Source organism: Melospiza georgiana, chromosome 18, assembly GCF_028018845.1.
Source record: "Melospiza georgiana isolate bMelGeo1 chromosome 18, bMelGeo1.pri, whole genome shotgun sequence".
Taxonomy (NCBI): domain Eukaryota; kingdom Metazoa; phylum Chordata; class Aves; order Passeriformes; family Passerellidae; genus Melospiza; species Melospiza georgiana.
The window spans coordinates 6,358,791-6,376,914 of record NC_080447.1 but is presented as its reverse complement, the minus strand read 5'-3'; the positions used below and the strand labels follow the sequence as shown (position 1 = coordinate 6,376,914).

At 44.2% G+C, this 18,124-nt stretch overlaps 1 protein-coding gene across 16 annotated transcripts in view; it reads right to left on the bottom strand.

Annotated features, from left to right (window-relative positions):
* FBRSL1 (fibrosin like 1) overlaps positions 1–18,124 on the bottom strand; it is a 495,650-nt gene that overhangs the window by 431,834 nt on the left and 45,692 nt on the right. The window lies entirely within an intron of this gene.

Sequence of the window (18,124 nt, the reverse complement as noted above, 5' to 3'; positions counted from 1 at the left end):
GGAGCTCTTACATTAAAAAAGCATCTTAATGATGAGTAAAACGTGATAAAAACTCTAAAAAAAAAGCCAATTATATTTTTCTTTAAATTCTCTGGCCAATTTTGCTAGTGATTAACAAAAGAAGCCCTTCAGAAGCCTGTTCATTCACAAGCCCACTCATTTATTCTCTGTATGCATGATGTGATCTTGGCACATATGTAGACACTTGAAAAGAGATTATATTCATCCGCCAATATAGTTATGACTTTGCTAATACGTCTTTCCAGTCCAGGATATTTTTAAGCAATCTGAAGACTAATGAATCATAGTAAAGAAGAATGTTACTGTGCAGAATACATAAGGCATGAAAAAAGATGACAGGCAGCTGAACAATTAATTTTGGATTGCAATTAAGTGAGGACATTTTCTGAGAGCATTTGCTCAGAGGAGACATCACTGGGACTGTTGTCACTTTCTGTGACGTGAGCAACATCACTCAAACTAGGCAGGTTCACATAAACAGAAAATATCTGGTAGAATTTTACAGACTAAGCAAGTTAATCTTGCATATAAAATATGAACATGCAGAGAAGAAAACCTAATTCTCAAAACTGAATAAACTGCACACCTTAAAGCACAGACTGGATATGAGTGTCTGAGCCTGAGCTGCTCATCCCATAGGCCTATTCTGCTAAAGCATAATTATCATCATCCACCATCATCTCACGGGATTGCCCTGAAATGTTCTCAAAGTGGTTAGCAGAACTCTGGCTGTGCTAAATCATTTTCAAATTGGTGCTACTCTTACTGAGTAACTTATCATCTATTCAGAGAAGGGGAAAGTTAGATGGCTCTGTGTGACAATTTCCCATTTTACTTCAATTTAGTTAATACAGGGAAAAAAGAAGAGGGGGATTCACAAGCCAAGGAATTTTAAAGAAAACAAAAACTGGATTACACCCATGAGATACTTAAAAGACAATACTGGATTTTAAGCTCAGAATTGCAACATTGAAAGAAAAGCAGGCTGGAATAGACCAGGAAAAAAACAGCTATGAGCCATTAAGTCAGAAGTAGCAAAGAAAAAAAAGTGCATTGGAGACCTTTATAATAACTTTACAAGTATTAATCCCTATTAACTATTAATTATGGGGCTGGGTTTCTTTTCTGAAGTTCAACACAGGGTATAAAAACCTGTCCAACAAGGCTACTCCTGGTGAGGGAGAGGAAGTTTTGCACATGTTTTCTTTGCTTTTTCAGTGCCCCTGGTTCTTCCAGGCTGTTCTGGTGTTTCAGTCACCAGCCCTGGTGAACACACCGGGTACAACAGGAGCAAGGGGAGACACAAGTGCCTCTGATTGCAAGTGCATGCAGAAGAAATAAGCCTTACAGAAAGGCATTGTTGTAGCTGAAAATAAATTCTAAATAAACAAGAGAGCTGCTAACTTGGGGTGAGAGCTCTGCACTACCCAGCAATGCTGCACCCAGGCTTTACAGAACCATACATGAAAGGACAAGCTCTCTTTAAGGACATGCCCACTGAAATCCTAATTTTACAAAATGCAGGGCGAAAATGCTCCTGAAAGAGAGGAGTAAATGCCCATAGAAGAAGGGGCATTATAGGTTTTTTTTAATTATTGTTACTGGAAGAGACTTCCAGCGACTGAGGGATTAATTCATCTGCTTTATGCATTCAATTTATTCACATACACATCATGTTTGTTCATTACACCACTCCTTCAAACCACACACACACACAGAATTCATTCCAAGCCTGAAACAACCCACCTCTGAGCAGATGCAAGACTTGTAAAAGATTAATAGGCACAACAAGCAATCTCGGCTGCAGGGGGAAAAATATCCCAGATAAATATTTCAGTGCTTTCATCAAACATCTGTCCTCTAGGCTGTGCTTGACAGAACGGCAAGGTAGCTGCTCACTGTGGGTTTGTGTGGTGGGGTTTGGCCCTGGAGGGGCTGTAGGGATCCCTGTGAGGAGCTGGCAGAGGATTCCCCCATGCCCAGCGGAGCCAAGGGCAGCTGGATCCATACAGACCCACCATGGCCAAGGCTGAGCCCTTCACCGACAGTGGCAGCGCCTCTGGGAGGGGGAATTTGAAAAAAGGAAAGGAAAACCTGAGCAGGTTTTAAGACTGGTGTTTATTTCTCACTCCCCTACTCTGATTTGACTGGTAATAAATTAAACCAATTTTCCCAGTCTGGTTTTCCTGTGATGGTAACTGGTGAGTGATCGCTCCATCCTTATGTCAACCCACAAATCTTTTGCTGTACCTTCTCTTCCCTGGGCAGCTGAGGAGGTGAGGGACACCTGGCACCCGGCCAGGGCCAGCCCACCACACTCACAGAGATTAGCAGACATCTGCTCAACCAACACCAGCTCGTTGGTGCAGTGCCAGCCGAGCACAGCATCCTGGAGTAACCCAGCACCCTGTTGGGAGCCTCTGAAGATGTTCCAGTATTTGCTCCCTTCAAAATGCCTCCCTCAGAAGATAACAGCACGGGTGGGGTTTTGTGTTAATACACAATCAGCTGGTATAATGCATGTACACCACACTGGGAGCCTGCTTCCGAAGGGTGGGAGGCAAAGGGAGGCACAAATCCAGAGCTGCCTCACTTCTAGCTCTAACAGTCATTTGTGCAGGCAGCACTAAGTCTCAGTGCCAGACAAACAAGGTTGCTTGGAAATGGCAGGGGGTTGTTTTTACTACCCTCTCTCCCAATGCTATAATATAGAAAGAATAGGTGAGTTTTAAAACACTTCACACGTATTCCAATAAAAGGGAGATGTGGAAGGACATTGCTGCTAGAGGGAGATGCTGCAGGTTATATTTTACACATGAAGTGAGTAAAAAGGGATCATCACTCCAGCAGTTTCCCCTCTGCAAGAGGGTTTTGGGCACCACTGGCTGCCACTGCAGCTCATCCTTCCTCCCTCCTGTGAGGGTGTTTGCTCACACCATGCCCAGCTGCCCTTCGCACAGCAATGCTCTCAAACATATCTTCTCTCCATCACAGTGGAGATAGGACTACCATGGCACTGCTCAGGACTACCCCATGCCCTAAAAACACTGACCAGCTCCTCGGGCAGGGCAACACCAACCCCACTGCAGACAGAGGAAAGCTGTAGGGCAGCCAAGCATTTCTGGGGCATAGCCCACGGCAGCTCCATTCACAACTCAACCTGGAATAAACTCGGAGCAAAATAAACAGAAGCCTAGGAAAAGCTCTGACCTGTTCCATTTTAAAAACAGTGTGGATGTCAGATCGCCTTGGGACCTGACAGGCCGCCAGGACACCCTCAAAGGAATCACTGAACTTGGGGTTTCCAACTCCCCTCCCCTCATGCCAGAGCAGCAGGGAAAGGTTAAATGCTCTGCACTTCACTGCCAAACCCAGAGAGGTCACATCTGCACTGCTGGCCCAAGAACAGCCATCCTCCCCTGCACAACATCTTCAGCTGTTCCAACTCTACACAGAATCAGGTCTTCAAAACATTCATATTTTCCAGGGTTTTTTAAAAACACGTGTCATGAACTCACCTGCTTGGGAGAGGCAAGGGAGGAAAAGGAGGCACAGGGCACGCAAGCATGGGAGAACTTTGGAAATGCCAAGGGGGAGCCTTTCAAAGCAGCTTCTGCCACCAGCCAGAGAAATAAAGGCTGTTAAAACTTGGCAGGACACTTATCCCTACTCCAGAGTCAAATGACTTCTTGTGGCACCGTGTGACACTTCCAGCATCTGTCACTCCAGAGCTGGGTTGTGGCACAGCTCTGGCTTTGCAGGAACGTTCAAAGCCAAGGATTATCAACACACACCTTCATCACCTGGTGCCTCTTACCCAGCACATCCTGGAGGGATTTCCCTGAAGCTGTGAGCAGCTCAGGAGTACAATTACCCTCACAGCAGCCTGCCTCCCAGAAGAGCCTACCTGCTTTCCAACAGGCACTAAAAATAAAAATAATTTTCAGTGAGGCACCCAATGAACAAGCTGCCTTTTTTCTTAAATGAGAGCAATGAAGTACTTAGCATGTGTAACATTTAATAATATTTAAAATATAGAGGCAATAGCCAGGCTTTAACAGCTCAGAGCTGCCATTAAAATTAATAGGGCTACCTACTAATTACCTCTGAGGATCAGACCATTGGGTGCCTTGAGGATTTGCACTCCTCCTGTTTAAGAACCTGGCTTAATCTCTGTTTCGTCTTCCTCACCATTTTTTTAAAATAATCATACAACAGCATGCTTCTTTTTCGCCTTTTTTTTTTTTTTTTGAGCAGTTATAGATTTCACACTGCCACCCACAAAAGAAACAAACCACCAGGCACAGGCAGGACCACTCTAGCTGGACAAAGAGAAGTCAGGGAGTCAACAACCCCCAGTGTCTCGTGCAGAGACCAGAATTAAGTGACACCAAAGGCCCACGATTGCTGCCTCACAAGGATTCTTCCTGGAAGCTCAGCCTGTGTGAACATTCAAACACTGCTCCCGTCCTCCTGTGGGAAGCCTGAGAGTCCACATCATTAATTTGGCATCAAACCCAGAGCGTTTCCTCAGCCGACATCGCTGAACGCAGCAGGTCTGATCTGCAGGAGCAGCTCCATAATGGGAAAAGCTGCAGAGAGTTCACATAAAACAACTTAAAACCCAAAGAAGGGCCTTTCCCAGAGCTGACAAACCACACCACTGTCTCCAGAGCACAGCACAAAGGGTGGTGGTGGTGCCAGCCCTCAAACTCAACAAGCCTCTCACAGCCACAGCTCTGCATCTCCACGGGGCACACAGATCTCCCCTTCTCTGGCAACTTCCAAATGAGGTTTCATTCTTCACTCCCAGCAATTTCACTGAAAATTTAATTATATCTTTATCCAGTTAAGGTCTGACACTTCATCTACATAGAAGCCATATGTCAAAATACCCTGCTGGAAGTTCCCCACAGAAATGGTATGAAAAGGGGATTGCTTTCACGTCTGAGTGGCTCTCTCCTGTTCAGGACAGGGCTATCATGTTTTCCATAACTTGCTCAGTTTATTGTCTGCAGTCAAACAGCACTGCTAGCATTGTTACTGCCAAGTAAACCATGATATTATTATTCTCCTGAGAGTTAATCCACAACTCACTGAAGACAATGGGAAGCCGCCCCTTTGCTTCTACAGGCTGCACATCAGCTGGCTGAGCCACGCTGCTGGTTAAGTACACATTTATGACATGAAAGTCATCACCACCAGGCAGAGAGGGCAGACAGACAGACAGCCCCAAACACAGCTTTGTGCTGGTTACTCAGCCCACCCATGGATGGCTGTCAGGCACGAAGATTATGAGATCCCTCTCTTCATAGCGCTCATATTTGAATATTTTCAGCTCTCACACATCAAGCCGAGCCTCTCAACACACTGAGGGTTATTGTCTCCAGCCCAGGGCAGCACTATCCAGCCCACAGTGTGAGGATCCTGCACCCTCCTGGGGACCAAAGGGCTGGGGCTGTCCCCAGGGGAGCACCACAGGCATTTAGCAGCATCACTGCATTCATTAATTAAAGCCTTTGTGCAGAGTCACAGGGGAGCAAAAAGAAAACCTTCCCAAGTTTTGCCACTGCTTCTCCCTTCTGCCCTGCTAAGAGGCCACACCAGCACGTTTTAAGGCAGCAGGGAATATGCACATTTCCACCCTGAACCCTTTCCTGGCCATGCCACTCTCTTCAGAGCCACTTTTTTCCTACAAACCATCTTAAAGCAGAGAAACATAAGCTTTCTCCTTCAAATAAAAAGACCAGCTGTCCCTCTGTCTGAAACACACTTCCTTCTGTATTTTCCTATTATGTAAAAAAGGTGCAAGGAAATATTTAAAAGGCAGCAAATTAAAGACTTACAAAGGGAAAAATCATCCCATGCAAAGCAAAGCCCATGAGACTTGATTCAGGGTGTGGAAAGTTTAGAAAAATTCTTTAAAAGACAGAATATTTATATCAACAAGAGCATCCAGATTTACAGCAGCAGGAAGGAAAGAAGAGGGGAACAGTATGCAGCAGTGCTTGGAAGGAACATAAATCTGCCTGCTTCAAGAGCAATTTAAGCTCTGAACTTACATATAAATACAACAGTTGGAAACTTTCTGTGTCAACACAGTCACTCCCTTCCCTCAGTTGGTTTTATTTCTCCTTCAAACACCGTGACAGCAGAGCTGTCCCTTCTCCCCTCTCTCCCCAGGCCCCTGCAGATGCTCCCACCTGCCCTGGGGATTTGGGGAACCCAATCTCCAAGCTCAGCCCAGGCTCAGACCTGCACCACAGCAAACAGCACATGTACACTGCACAAATCTATGTACCTGCAGAGGCAACTTTCCAGAAAATTCAGCAGCACTGCAATGAAAGGATCATTTTCAAAGCTTCAAATCCAGGTGCTTTGAGTTAATTAAGTCCATTATTTGACTTCAAAGGGAAAAAATACATTAAAAAAATCAAAACGAAAATAATTTTCTTTCCACAGCTAAAGCGCTACAAAATCCATTTTATCTTTACATATCCACATCCTCTTTACAATATTTTTGAATGCTGGGCATGAAATCCTATTAATTTATAGGTACTATTAAAGGCATCTGAATTTAATATTCAAATGGTCAAGTCCTTTTTTTCCCCTTTCTGTATCTTAGCAGAAAGCAAAAGCCCCTCTCATGAAATGTGCCTGGTGAAAACACAGCTAAGCAAGGATAGCACTTGCCAGGATATTTAAACATCTATGACAATATTCCTTAATCCCTAAAAATTGACATCATCTCAGCCTTAACCACCTCCTTTCCTGTGCCATGCAGTCGATTATCCTTTTTTCTTTTTATAGTAATAGTTTTGAGAAACTTGTTTCTTTTCATACTAATTTAGTTTTACTGAGTTCCCATTTCAGTTTCTCTGCAAGATACGAAGTTATCACAGGAGGCCTGGTAAATGATGCACCTTCAAGGATAAAATGAACTTAAAAAAAAAAAAAATCTTAAACCAAGATTATCCTGGAAGCCAAGCCACATCTCAGAACCTCCTCCAAGCTCCCCAACCCCAAGGTCTGGGTTTCCACATCACTCTGCAGCTCAGCTGCTCCATAGCATGGATCAGCCCTTCCACCCTCCCAGAAAAACCCCAATCTCCCCCTACTCCCAGTCGAGCACCATGACTGAATTCCCCTTATGGATCCCTAAATTCCTGTATTACCCAGTGACTGCATAATTATTGAGAGAAGATAGATGGGAGAAGGAATCCATAAATCTTTCATTTTTCTCAGGGAAATGAAAGAACGCTGCAGGCAAACTTTCCACTGATGTTTTAGCTGCTTCATTGAAAGCAACTGTGTGTTTTCCTCAGACAGTTGTTTTGCATGATTCATTGTGAGGCCATTAAAACAACTGTACTCTTGAATTTTAAGACTGTTTGTGCTACCACACATAGCCATTCCCCCTCTTCTCTCTCCTCAGCACCCACAGCCCTTTCTTTTGCTAGTCCCAGTGAGATGAAAGAAAACAAGGCACAGGAGAAAAAGCACCCACACTGTCCCATCCATGAATCAGCCTGGCAGGATATAATTCTCACAAGGCAGGGAAGGGGGGGAAAATTCAGCTGCTGGCAAGTTTTCAGCAGCCAATATTCCTTAGAAACATATAGATTTGATTAAAAACGTTTGTTTTCTGTCCAAATCTGGTAGGAGAAAATGAATGGTGCTCTTTGTTAGCCATCAATCTTCCCCACTTGTCCATGTGCCAGATGGCACCGCACTTCATAGGAGGAGGAACAATAAGCAAAGAGTCAGTTGTGCAGTAAGTTTGCTTATAATCATTTCATCTCAAACAAGCAAAAGGAGAATAAGGATGGAAAGATGTAAAGAAGAATATTAACTCATTATTCACTCGCTTTCTTTTTTTATAACTAAACCCCCACTCTTGACAATGCTAATTATTGACATCCCCAGAATTTTTATTCCCCCTCAATGGATTTTGCATTTTTAAGAGTTTCAAATGGAGCATGACCAACTTGTTATTACACAGCAAAATGGAAATATTTGTAACCTGCAAGGGCAGCCTGACTCCTTTGGCACTGACAAATGCTGCTCTCCCAGCCCCAAGAGCTTCCCTGCTGCACAAGTGAGACAGAAACAGGGTAGGAGGGGAGCCAGAAACCCACCCCAGCCCTGCCATTTCCTTTAAAAACCAAGCCCAGCTCCAGGTTTGGTTTGTCAGGACGGCTGTTACAAACAAACAACCAGCCTCTTTCACTTTCTAAGAGAGAACTTCACATGAAAGTCACCGAGAGCCTGAGGAGGAGCCCCACGGTGCCATTTCACAGAGTCACACTTCAGAGCAGAGCTGCGCCTCGAGATTTGCTACTGCTCAACAGCATCTGCTGGTATTGTGCCAATAGCATATGCTGGGAGCAGATATGGATTCCAATGCCAGCTACAATATATATTTTAAACCCAGCTACAGAACAACACAGCAAGGGGAGCAGCGAGGCCTCTCGAGTGCGAAGCAGAGCCTGCCTCAACTCCCACAGCCCAACTCCAACCCAAAATGGAGCTGCAGGTCTGTGATTAATGGGGAAGCAGAGCCGTGGAACAGCTACATCAGATCAGAGCCCCAGGAGTGCAAAGTGAAGGGGTCTGCCCAAGCACAGGCTGCAGGAGAGCTGGAAGTTTCCTGGCTCTCACCAGCAGGATGAACAACTGGCTGCCTCTGCTGTCCATAGAGCTACAGAGCCCCAGCCCCATTGCTCTTTCCAGACCTGCTGCAAAATACCACCAAGGGGATGGCAAGCATGGTTGGCACACTGAGCTCAGCAACAGCTCAAGGCTCACTGAAACAGCCCTTGAGCATGCAGAGAGGCATTTTGGATTTGCTCTTTTGGTATCACAAAGATGAGGCACGCTGAACCACGGGCTCTCACGTGTTTGCAAAGTATTGGACGTACACTCACTATGAGGATTTTGTCCAGTCACCTGCATATTAAAGAAACAAAATTAACATAAAACAAAATAAAGCCTTGAAAATGTTGGCCCTGTCGTTCCTGGCAGATGAAATAATCCTAGGGGAAAACATGACTGCCTCAGCTCTAACAGATCGGATTTAGACAGCCGGGATTCATTCTTTTGGCTCTGCTGTTGACCTACTGCTTCAGCCTATTCATCTCCCCTCTGTACTTCTGTTTGCTCATCTGCAAAATGAGCAAGATACTAATCTCCTGTTCAAAGCCTTTTAAAACTGTGGCTGGAATAGCTAAGTGCTGCCGGTGTGAAGAATCACATCACTTGCAATCTTTTTTCCAGCTGTTAAGTAGTTAATTGCTCAATCTGAAGTGATCAGATGGTTTCCTCCTCTAACCAGTCCTTTCTATCAAACTGAGATCTTGACATATCACTGAAAACATCTTGCGGAATTAATGGTCTAATTTCTCTACCAAATGTATTCATTCCTCATCTGACAGTTTGGTGAGGTACAAAGGCAGGCAGGGAAAGAAGCTCTGGAAAAAAAGAAGTGGCAATAATTGCACACACACCCCCAAACAAACCCGCAGAAACCAACTCACCTGGACACCAAAATGCTAAAAGAAATTACAGCTGCCTAATATGTTACAGGTAACAGCAACGACCCCATGGTCACTGCATCATCCAGCACCAAACAATTTCATGCTCTGCAACTACATCGTGGGGAGGGGGAAAAAAAGTCACAGAGAGCCTTGGCAACATCTTAAGTGGAACAAAGTGAAAACCAGCCCGAGCTACAATGCGGGAGCTGTTCCTGTTCAAAGTAACTTAATCTTCTAATAGGGCTGTGTACTTTAAATGCACAGGAGGAAGGAGCTTTGAGGCATTATCTGCTGCAGGCAGAGGATCTGGGGTAAGCAATACTGGCTGCTGCTGCTCGGCTCAGTGCTGAGCACAGGGCACAGGCAGGGCTGGCAGCAGCTGCAGAAAGTAAACTATATACCAAGGGTCAGCATTTTGTTAAAATAAGTTGTTCTGATTGGTACAGACCCCAGTTTTAGGGGTGCAGACTTTGAGCCAGCTACAAGGCTCCATGCACAGCCACTGCGTGTAGGTGCTCTCAGTAAAAACACACATAGACAGCACTGCTGGGTTTAAATGCCTTTTAAATGAAAAAGCAGAACAGATGCGAGTGACAGAGGGAGTTTTTTTAGTCTTGTTGAAAACCTTGGTAAGGGATGCACAGGGAGATTAACCTGTGAAACATCAGAGCTGAGAAGTGTATTTAAATCCCAATCTCACACATGTAATCAGCCTCTCTCCCGTCTATTGAGTCTGAAACTGAGCACTGCTCGACACAGATCGTGAGAGAGATTCAGCTTCCCAAGATACCATCTCATTTGCTATCCTCACACCAACAAAGCAGCAGCATCTCAGGCTTTCACACTAGTTGCTAGCATTCCCACAAAGGAGAAACCTTTTTCTTTTTACACTAATTTAGTTCTAATAAGCTCAGTTCCCATTACAGTTTCTCTGCGAGATACAAAGTTATCACAGGAGGCCTGGTAAATTATGCACCTTTAAGGATAAGGTGAACTTCAGACTTCGGAAAAAAAAAATCTAAAACCAAGATAAAGCGTTTTGCAGAGCAGAACTGCTGAAGACATTTAGTGTTACAGTGGGACCCCTCCCTCCTCCTGGAGCGTGAAAAGGAAAGTATCAAAGAGTGACAAACAGAGAAGAAAGGGAGTGAGCCTATCAGGCTGTCAATCTGCCAATAAATCCCAGCACTCTGCTAATGCCTTCAGCTCCCCACACGTCTCACACTGTTTAAAGACACTGTGATGTGCACTCTGAAGAATTCAAGGAGGTGGAAGCAAAGCCCAAGGCCTTTATGCTTAACTGCTGAGGAAGAAAAGGGAAGAGAAGAAAACCCTCAGCTAGGAGGATTTAAGAGACTGCAGTGCTGGAGTGCACCTGCAGCCTCCCCCATTTATCACCTGCTTTTACAATTTATAGATTTGCACTTATGCTGATGGCCTGATGTGGGAATAGCTGTGCATGGCCCAGGCTGAGGGAGTCACAGAATCCCACCTGCCTGCCCAGTAACCACCAGCCTGTGAAAAAGGACATGGTGAAAAAAGCCATCGCTGGACCACGAATTAAAAATTCAGGTTTATTTTTTTCCTCGAGTGGAACAAAATGCACCAGATCCCAAAACACTGAGCCCTGGGGGTGGAACTCTGCCTCATCCAGCTGCCAGGGCTTGAAGCTGGCTTCAAAGCAGCCCAGCTCATCGGGGCAGCGTTCCCCAAACCCACAGGGCAGCATCCCTGCTGCTGATCTGCACCACCACCGGCTCACAGAGCCCAGCCAGGGCAGGCCTGCCTTTCTTTGTTCCACAGGGCTTTCATATCTCTTCCTGAGACTGAGCAGCCTGCTGCAGGGTGAGCCGGGCACCTGGCTCCGCAGGGTGGATTAATAATCACAATAAGATATTTGTAAGGCTGTCTGAATCAGCCACGCATCCCCCAACTCCAGTCCCTTGCATTTTCCATTCTAAATTTACCAAAAATAGTTCAGTCTGACAGCATGTTAAGTACAGCACATGCTATATTTCTTTATATCCTTACTTTTAAGAAACCTATCAGAATTATTTCCTATTTTTAATTTTTTTTACCGATTTTTATTTTATTTATTTTTAAATACTATTAATTTTATTTTACATTTGTTTTTCTTTTCAGTCTATTTACATTTTTGAAGCTGCTCCTTGACAGCCACCATGTACGACTCAGGCTGTATAAAACATGCACCATGCTGCGGTTTCTCCCCACTGCAGCCAGCACTGCTGGAATGTTCTCCAAGCACAGCCCAAGTTTTCCCATGGAAACTCTCCAGAGCAAGAAAAGCCAGGCAGCAATCAAACACCATTACAGCCAGACCCTTTGATATTTGCACGCTGTATCAAAGCCAAAGAACAATTCATTTAAAAATACTCACCATGGGATATTTTTAAATTAAATTTTAAATTTATAAAGCCACAGTGAGAAATTGAGATTTCTATTTTATGAGGTGTATTTTTAAATCATGGAAGCTGGGGAGGGGGTGGGGAGAATAGATTTCTCCATTTTAATAAGGATACAATTGTAACTGCCAGCAATGCATTGCATTTGTCTGATGAGTCTCAGAGCAACCCTTAACCACCCTGCCCTTCCCGACATTGATGGATTGTGTAATTCCAGGAAGTAAAATATAATTATGGAGACAGATGAACAGACACCCAAGAAACAGCATAAAAAGGTATTGCATGGCCATAAAAAGCAATATTTCATATATAACATTATTAAAACTAAGGAAACGTTATCTAAGGAAGTGTTATCTGCATAAAGACTCTTTGCCTATTTAAACTCAACGGAATAGATGGAATTTTGCTCCATGCATGGTCTACCCAGAACTTATTTATACAGTCATTTCAGAGCAGTATTTTAAGATACCTGTATCATTATGCAGACACATTGTATGAACTTCAAAAACTAATAGGTAGCAAAGCTGTCAGAATTTCCCACTTTCCCCAGCTTCAGAACACCTTCTGCATTACCCCTGTGAGCAGGTGATCAGGCTCTAATTTCCATGAGGGCAGACAATGTCTTGGGAAAGCAGGAAAGCCCAGGGGAGCACATCTCAGGCTACAGACACTTCCCAAAGGTAATTCCTGAGCTGGTTTCTAAGGGATGGCACACATTCCTTGGCAAGGCAGAGCACAAATATTTCCTGCATGCATGAATTGCTGGGAGCCACCACCAGCCTGCTGCTGCTCACTGTGACCTATTCAGTTTGCCAACCTTTCATCCCAGACTGTGAGCACTTTAAAACAGACAGTATTTGTTGCTCTTTTCCATTCCTTAACACAATGGGACTAATCCTTGTTCAACATTTAAAGGTGCTTCCAACAGGAATAATCTCCTCCTCAAAGCACAGTTGATTTTTACTGTAGCACTGGAGTTTTGATGTGAGTAGAAAAAAAAAATTCATTTTCTTACTAAAGAATTGGTCTATAAAGCTGAATTACAAAGTGCATTTTGCTGTCTGCATTTTTAATAGCCTTTAATAACTTACAGGGTAAAAGACCACTGAAAAAGGGAAAAAAACCTGAAATAAAAAGACCCAAGCAGCAAACCAAGCACTACATACATCTTACATACACAGCCTCCCCTTTCAAATCACTTAAGAAAAATGGTTTGTAGACAGATGGTGTTTTCCCTGTCTTGACTCCAGTTCAAACCTCCTTTTTGGAGAGACCAAGTTTTCCACTGAACTGCACATTATACACCAACAAAGAATAAATAGGCTAAATATAGCTTGCAGCCAAATCGCTGCAGTCCTGCAACGCAGCATATTCCGGAGTCCTCTGAGGACAGCCAGCATGCTGGCAATGCAGCCTGCACTATGTTTAGGTCCTCCACGTTATAAATCATTACCTCCACATCAGGCAGTGCCATCCCCTGCAGAGTGAAGCACGCTGCTCTCAGAAGCACTGGGATATGGGGAGCCATCCCTTTTGTTGTGTTCTGCCAGTCGGCAGTGCCTGAAATTCGCCGTCCCAGCGCTGCTCCCCAGGGAGCTGCACCATCAGGGCATGCCCATCCTCTCTGGAGCACACAGCCCGCTGATGGTGTCAAGAGCTGAAGGTGGGGAAGGCAGCTGCTGCTGCTCTCACCTCTCAAAGCATCTCAGAGTGACAGCTGAGGCTGTCAGACACCAAGGATCAGCACTGCTGCTAAGAACTGAATAAAAATCCCCAAACAACCAGTAGACGCACTCACAAACATCATTCAGGGAAATGCTGAGTGTCCATGCACTTTTTGAGATGCTCCCAAGAGCTGTGCATTTCTTTCCTCTCCCCTAAGGAAGCACTGCTGAATTTGTGGTTTTCCAACCTTGCCTGTCTTTTAAGTTTGTGGCAGCTTGTCCAAAGCACAGGTCACATTACACCATGCAGAGCACAGCACTTCTGCTCCACAAGCAGCAAACTCATGTTCAGAGGTTTGGCCTCCTCCTGGTCCCCTCAGGGTCATTGTTCTTTGCTGCTCATTTTTTTGGGGGTAGCAGTTTGTTACATGACCCACTGGGAGCCACCTGAGCCCAGGTGAGCTGCTGCTTGTCAGCACGTTTATTTATTGAGGTTTTATTTTGGCAGGCAAGCTCCCTGTCACGGTGGCAACGCAGGAAACGCTTATTGTTTTACATGTTTACAAACAGCCCCTTCAGATCTCCCTTCCCTCTCTGTCCCCTGAGGTAATATGTATTGTAATAAATTCATAATTCGCATTAGGATGATTTAAACAGCTTTGGAGTGGCATGTTTTAGTGCCTTGATTCAATTGTGTGCCTCTCACACTGACAGCCCCGCTGGCTGCTGCTCCCGCCTGCAAACGGGGATAAACAGGCAGGGAGAGTTACACCTTCCAGGGGAGGAATTCGGAACAACCTCATGTGATCCCCTCACCAAGGAGATGGGATAAACCTGCTGTCTCACCCCAAGCACGTTGGGGCTATAAAGCTTTCTGTTTGGGGCTGCTTTTGGGCAGTGATAGCAAGTAGCAGCTTGTTGTTGCATTTATTATAAATTCCCACCATCCAGGCAAAAAATCTTAGCAAGTTTATTACCACCAAGCCTCCTTCACTCCATACACCATCTTGCAAGATGTTTGTAAAGGAAGGAAGGCTGGGTTGCCACAAGGGAGAAGAAGATAAAACTCTTTGTCAGAGGGAAATGCCCAGGAGTGACGCTCTTTGTTTAAGGATCTTGAGCAATGAAAACCCACTGACAAAACATCAGCACTGCTGCTGTTGTCACAACACAAGGAAATTGTCCTGCAGTGTGACAGCAAAAGCTGGCTTTTAAATATTATAACCACTGCCTGGAAAGGTAAACAGCTGTATGTAAATACATAATGGATTTTGGATAACTGCTCAGTGTTTTCACCTTGTACCAACCCCAAACCACTCTCTAAGTACTCACCAGCTGTTAGTCACTGCCTGCTCTCCCTACAGATGCAAGAATATGCAGATGAACAACAAAAGAATAAAAATCAATGTCACAGCTTTGCTTTGATGTTTTTAAAACTGCAAAACCCAGTACACATCCTTTCTATATTCATGCTGCAACTTTTGTAAGCCATGCTAGGGGAAGTATCAAAGCATCAGCAATTACAGTTGTGACAAGAAAACCATTATAAAAGGGTCGCACTGTGATTAAAGCTTATTTTGCTATTACAATCTGGATGTCTTTTTTTTGTTGTTTTTAATTAGGTACATTCTAGTAAAGATTAAAAAGAAAAGTTTTATTTTCTTGTCCTAGCACCCAACATAGAAGATGCTGTCAAGATTTGCTCCATATGGTTGGACTCCATCTTGAAAGTCTTTTTCCACCTAAACCATGCTATGATACCCTATTTGAAGACAATACACCAACTATGAGGATCACTGATACTTGGGGTTAGGAGTGCTTTTTTTCCTATTACCAGCCAAAGGAATCCACTGCACTTGCACAATCACAGAGAACACAAGGGGCTGTCCCGCACTAACCCAGCCCCAGGTACTGTGGGACTAACACAGGCTCATGCAGCAGCAGCTCACCCTGGAATTACCATCCCTGGCTTTTCCATCACCTGCACCTGTTTCAGGGGGCTCATTCTTTCCTGCATTCACTTTCTTTTTGACACACAGGACACACCACGGCCCAGCTGCAATCTCCCAGCCAAGGGCAGATCCTGTCTAGTGGTATTTCCCATATCCCTCCTATCCCAGAGGATTTAACATCCTGAACAATTATCACCAGCACCTTTTTCTCTCTTTGCCTGTATCCTAACTCCTCAGTTTGATTTTGTTTCCAGGCTCTAGTCACAGAGTCTGGTGCTATTATGTTTTACCCTATTTCAGTTACACTTCTTCCCTACTCCAGATCAAACTGTCATTTTAAACAGCAATAGCAACAAAATTACTTACTGTACTGCAGTCAGCCAACTACACAAAGATAAAACTAATCATTTAATAAGTCACCCTAGGGATTTTTTTTCCATCTGTAGCAAAGGGCAGTAATACATGAGACCACCAATTAATCAGGCTCTAAGACATCATCTTTGCCCCTCTCCTTTTAACCATGGACATACTGTTTTCCACTGTCTCACATATTGCATTTATTCTAAATCCAGCTTCAGAATCATTTTAAATCCAGTCTTCAGAATAATTTCAATTACAGAATTCCTCATTTCTCTGTTACGACCCTCACAGAGTTGAAGCACATCATACTTGAAAACACCAGGATGTGACACCCTTCAATTCCATTAGTACTTAATAAAACACAGCCTCAATTTTTTTCCTCCTCCTGGTTCCAGAATTGAGCCTGGTAAACACAAGGGACTGCTCTGCCAGGGAAGCCAGACAAAAGTCTTTAGAACAGTGACAAACTTTTCATCCCTGCATCTCAGAAAATGCAAGGTAGATACTGTATTTTCGCACAATCCTCCAAAGCTCAGAGCAGGCTGTCAAACCACATTAGTACAGATCTGTCTCATAATTCATTTGGGATGCACACCTCAAAAATTCAAACCTCAGAACATATGTATCCATTGAGATAGGGCATAAAATAAAATTAAATTTAAAAAAAATCGACAGAAAAGTCAACAACAGTTTATAAAGAAGGATTATGGATGCAAAGAGATTTGCATCTGATATATAACCAAATCCCAGTGATCTGGATTAAAGCAGGAAAGCCTCCTTTAGATACCCAGAAAGTCAGGGGGGAAAAAAGAACAATTAAAAATTCTACAGGGGCATAATTTAGCCCCTAATACAAAGCACAGTTTCATTATTCCAAAATGAAATTCAGTGGACATAATGCCTCCCACAGTTTGAAAAAAGGTGCCTGAAAACGCCAGGAAATGAGAATTGGTTTATGCAAAGAAAATTAAGGAGATTATATGAGGTTGGGGAAAAAGGATAGGCCACACAGCCCTTTCTCCTTCCGCCTTCTGGCATCCTCCATTCCCAGCAAACCAAGCCACGGCAGAGCAGAGAGTGGGGAAGAAATGGCCATAAATCTCCACTCTGGAGCACTCCCCCACAAATTCCAGCTTTTCTCACAAGCTGCATTTCAGCCAATTTCCCCAGCAATAACTCAGCCCTGCTCAGAGGCACGGGGTGCCCAGCAGAAGGAGGGTCAGGATCCACAACAGCCCCAGAGCCCCTGGCTGGCAGCAGTGCCCGGGCTGAGCTCTGCTCACAAACACGATGGCATCCCCCATCAGCTCCCACGGCAAAGGGATGTTTTAATTAACACAGTGTCACGCAATGGAGAAAAAGCATATTTCGACCTGGATTAGCATATGCTTCACTTAACAATAATCACCACACTCACAAAGAGCCTGACAGCCAAAGTATACACTGAGCTGGGCCTAAACAAGATTCTGACATCAGCAAAAAAATGTATGAATTAAGAAAAATATTGTCTGTAGCTGATTTTAATGGCTTTTAAAATCATGCTGCTGTTCCCACATGCCATGGAGAAGACTTCTGTCCAACTCTTGTGGTGCAGAGCAAAGCAAACCCTGAGCTTCCTTTAACAAACTGTATGCTCTGTGACAACTGGGGTTTTTTGTTTCCTAAGCAGAATAAAACTAGTTCCATCTGCACTGTAATGAAGAAAAGACTGCAGAGCTGGAATCCAAGGATGTCAATTGAGACTTTTTAAAGACACAAGGTCCTTCAAGCTGCTGCAAGTGCCTGAGGAGGGGTGAGCTGTACAGGGCAGCTGAAGCAAACTTGAGCTCCAAATGCTCCCCTCTGTTTGACCTAGTACTTGGCTACCAAACAATTCATGAGCACACACTGAACTTACAGAAAGGAAATACACTTATTTTCTGCTTGGCCAAATAGTGAATTAGAAGAGTTAGAAGTTATTTGATAATGGCAGCAACCAGCGCAGTTCTTAATCACTGACAGTCAAAGGCAGCTAAGTAAGCATCTTAAACCAGGAAATTCCCAATTCCTTGCAAAACAGGGGAAAAAGAAAAAAAGAATCAATCACAAGCTGTCATGATATCCCATTGTTCAGCACTGTTAGCATTAGGAAACAGTCACAGGGGATTAAGGCAGCAGAGAACATGTAG